Source organism: Crinia signifera, chromosome 4, assembly GCF_055691185.1.
Source record: "Crinia signifera chromosome 4, ASM5569118v1, whole genome shotgun sequence".
Lineage (NCBI taxonomy): Eukaryota > Metazoa > Chordata > Amphibia > Anura > Myobatrachidae > Crinia > Crinia signifera.
The window spans coordinates 338,907,329-338,912,199 of record NC_139220.1 but is presented as its reverse complement, the minus strand read 5'-3'; positions in this window follow the sequence as shown (position 1 = coordinate 338,912,199).

Sequence of the window (4,871 nt, the reverse complement as noted above, 5' to 3'; positions counted from 1 at the left end):
TCAGCTCTCCGGTACAGCACAAACATGAGGCTGGGCCGGGCTGATAAACATGCAGTCACTGGGAGCAGGACAGGAGAGCCCGGTCACCTGTCACTTACATGTCCCCGCATCTCCCAATCATACACTAGACAGCAGCTCTCCGGTACAGCACAAACATGAGGCTGGGCCGGGCTGATAAACATGCAGTCACTGGGAGCAGGACAGGAGAGCCCGGTCACCTGTCACATGTCCCCACATCTCCCAATCACACACTAGACAGCAGCTCTCCGGTACAGCACAAACATGAGGCTGGGCCGGGCTGATAAACATGCAGTCACTGGGAGCAGGACAGGAGAGCCCGGTCACCTGTCACATGTCCCCACATCTCCCAATCACACACTAGACAGCAGCTCTCCGGTACAGCACAAACATGAGGCTGGGCCGGACTGATAAACATGCAGTCACTGGGAGCGGGACAGGAGAGCCCGGTCACCTGTCACTTACATGTCCCCGCATCTCCCAATCACACACTAGACAGCAGCTCTCCGGTACAGCACAAACATGAGGCTGGGCCGGACTGATAAACATGCAGTCACTGGGAGCAGGACAGGAGAGCCCGGTCACCTGTCACATGTCCCCACATCTCCCAATCACACACTAGACAGCAGCTCTCCGGTACAGCACAAACATGAGGCTGGGCCGGGCTGATAAACATGCAGTCACTGGGAGCAGGACAGGAGAGCCCGGTCACCTGTCACTTACATGTCCCCGCATCTCCCAATCACACACTAGACAGCAGCTCTCCGGTACAGCACAAACATGAGGCCGGGCCGGGCTGATAAACATGCAGTCACTGGGAGCAGGACAGGAGAGCCCGGTCACCTGTCACATGTCCCCACATCTCCCAATCACACACTAGACAGCAGCTCTCCGGTACAGCACAAACATGAGGCTGGGCCGGGCTGATAAACATGCAGTCACTGGGAGCAGGACAGGAGAGCCCGGTCACCTGTCACATGTCCCCACATCTCCCAATCACACACTAGACAGCAGCTCTCCGGTACAGCACAAACATGAGGCCGGGCCGGGCTGATAAACATGCAGTCACTGGGAGCGGGACAGGAGAGCCCGGTCACCTGTCACATGTCCCCACATCTCCCAATCACACACTAGACAGCAGCTCTCCGGTACAGCACAAACATGAGGCTGGGCCGGGCTGATAAACATGCAGTCACTGGGAGCAGGACAGGAGAGCCCGGTCACCTGTCACTTACATGTCCCCGCATCTCCCAATCACACACTAGACAGCAGCTCTCCGGTACAGCACAAACATGAGGCTGGGCCGGGCTGATAAACATGCAGTCACTGGGAGCAGGACAGGAGAGCCCGGTCACCCCTCACATGTCCCCGCATCTCCCAATCACACACTAGACAGCAGCTCTCCGGTACAGCACAAACATGAGGCCGGGCCGGGCTGATAAACATTCAGTCACTGGGAGCAGGACAGGAGAGCCCGGTCACCTGTCACATGTCCCCACATCTCCCAATCACACACTAGACAGCAGCTCTCCGGTACAGCACAAACATGAGGCTGGGCCGGGCTGATAAACATGCAGTCACTGGGAGCAGGACAGGAGAGCCCGGTCACCTGTCACATGTCCCCACATCTCCCAATCACACACTAGACAGCAGCTCTCCGGTACAGCACAAACATGAGGCCGGGCCGGGCTGATAAACATGCAGTCACTGGGAGCGGGACAGGAGAGCCCGGTCACCTGTCACATGTCCCCACATCTCCCAATCACACACTAGACAGCAGCTCTCCGGTACAGCACAAACATGAGGCTGGGCCGGGCTGATAAACATGCAGTCACTGGGAGCAGGACAGGAGAGCCCGGTCACCTGTCACTTACATGTCCCCGCATCTCCCAATCACACACTAGACAGCAGCTCTCCGGTACAGCACAAACATGAGGCTGGGCCGGGCTGATAAACATGCAGTCACTGGGAGCAGGACAGGAGAGCCCGGTCACCTGTCACATGTCCCCGCATCTCCCAATCACACACTAGACAGCAGCTCTCCGGTACAGCACAAACATGAGGCTGGGCCGGGCTGATAAACATGTAGTCACTGGGAGCAGGACAGGAGATCCCGGTCACCTGTCACTTACATGTCCCCACATCTCCCAATCACACACTAGACAGCAGCTCTCCGGTACAGCACAAACATGAGGCTGGGCCGGGCTGATAAACATGCAGTCACTGGGAGCAGGACAGGAGAGCCCGGTCACCTGTCACATGTCCCCGCATCTCCCAATCACACACTAGACAGCAGCTCTCCGGTACAGCACAAACATGAGGCTGGGCCGGGCTGATAAACATGCAGTCACTGGGAGCAGGACAGGAGAGCCCGGTCACCTGTCACATGTCCCCGCATCTCCCAATCACACACTAGACAGCAGCTCTCCGGTACAGCACAAACATGAGGCTGGGCCGGGCTGATAAACATGCAGTCACTGGGAGCAGGACAGGAGAGCCCGGTCACCTGTCACATGTCCCCACATCTCCCAATCACACACTAGACAGCAGCTCTCCGGTACAGCACAAACATGAGGCTGGGCCGGGCTGATAAACATGCAGTCACTGGGAGCGGGACAGGAGAGCCCGGTCACCTGTCACATGTCCCCGCATCTCCCAATCACACACTAGACAGCAGCTCTCCGGTACAGCACAAACATGAGGCTGGGCCGGGCTGATAAACATGCAGTCACTGGGAGCAGGACAGGAGAGCCCGGTCACCTGTCACTTACATGTCCCCACATCTCCCAATCACACACTAGACAGCAGCTCTCCGGTACAGCACAAACATGAGGCTGGGCCGGGCTGATAAACATGCAGTCACTGGGAGCAGGACAGGAGAGCCCGGTCATCTGTCACATGTCCCCACATCTCCCAATCACACACTAGACAGCAGCTCTCCGGTACAGCACAAACATGAGGCTGGGCCGGGCTGATAAACAAGCAGTCACTGGGAGCAGGACAGGAGAGCCCGGTCACCTGTCACATGTCCCCACATCTCCCAATCACACACTAGACAGCAGCTCTCCGGTACAGCACAAACATGAGGCTGGGCCGGGCTGATAAACATGCAGTCACTGGGAGCAGGACAGGAGAGCCCGGTCACCTGTCACTTACATGTCCCCACATCTCCCAATCACACACTAGACAGCAGCTCTCCGGTACAGCACAAACATGAGGCTGGGCCGGGCTGATAAACATGCAGTCACTGGGAGCGGGACAGGAGAGCCCGGTCACCTGTCACATGTCCCCGCATCTCCCAATCACACACTAGACAGCAGCTCTCCGGTACAGCACAAACATGAGGCCGGGCCGGACTGATAAACATGCAGTCACTGGGAGCAGGACAGGAGAGCCTGGTCACCTGTCACTTACATGTCCCCACATCTCCCAATCACACACTAGACAGCAGCTCTCCGGTACAGCACAAACATGAGGCCGGGCCGGGCTGATAAACATGCAGTCACTGGGAGCAGGACAGGAGAGCCCGGTCACCTGTCACATGTCCCCGCATCTCCCAATCACACACTAGACAGCAGCTCTCCGGTACAGCACAAACATGAGGCTGGGCCGGGCTGATAAACATGCAGTCACTGGGAGCAGGACAGGAGAGCCCGGTCACCTGTCACTTACATGTCCCCGCATCTCCCAATCACACACTAGACAGCAGCTCTCCGGTACAGCACAAACATGAGGCTGGGCCGGGCTGATAAACATGCAGTCACTGGGAGCGGGACAGGAGAGCCCGGTCACCTGTCACATGTCCCCGCATCTCCCAATCACACACTAGACAGCAGCTCTCCGGTACAGCACAAACATGAGGCTGGGCCGGGCTGATAAACATGCAGTCACTGGGAGCAGGACAGGAGAGCCCGGTCACCTGTCACATGTCCCCGCATCTCCCAATCACACACTAGACAGCAGCTCTCCGGTACAGCACAAACATGAGGCTGGGCCGGGCTGATAAACATGCAGTCACTGGGAGCAGGACAGGAGAGCCCGGTCACCTGTCACATGTCCCCGCATCTCCCAATCACACACTAGACAGCAGCTCTCCGGTACAGCACAAACATGAGGCCGGGCCGGGCTGATAAACATGCAGTCACTGGGAGCAGGACAGGAGAGCCCGGTCACCTGTCACATGTCCCCACATCTCCCAATCACACACTAGACAGCAGCTCTCCGGTACAGCACAAACATGAGGCTGGGCCGGGCTGATAAACATGCAGTCACTGGGAGCAGGACAGGAGAGCCCGGTCACCTGTCACTTACATGTCCCCGCATCTCCCAATCACACACTAGACAGCAGCTCTCCGGTACAGCACAAACATGAGGCTGGGCCGGGCTGATAAACATGCAGTCACTGGGAGCAGGACAGGAGAGCCCGGTCACCTGTCACATGTCCCCACATCTCCCAATCACACACTAGACAGCAGCTCTCCGGTACAGCACAAACATGAGGCTGGGCCGGGCTGATAAACATGCAGTCACTGGGAGCAGGACAGGAGAGCCCGGTCACCTGTCACTTACATGTCCCCGCATCTCCCAATCACACACTAGACAGCAGCTCTCCGGTACAGCACAAACATGAGGCTGGGCCGGGCTGATAAACATGCAGTCACTGGGAGCAGGACAGGAGAGCCCGGTCACCTGTCACTTACATTAGTGTTGCTCTGGGTTACTCCCTGTAATGACACAGGAAGTGACTATTCCACAGGGAGGGGTAATTACTGTACCAAAGGAGCACCTGGCACACCACTGAGGGGTGATGTGACCCCGGTGAAGCGGGCCCCTGATATGGGAGGTGGCACAAA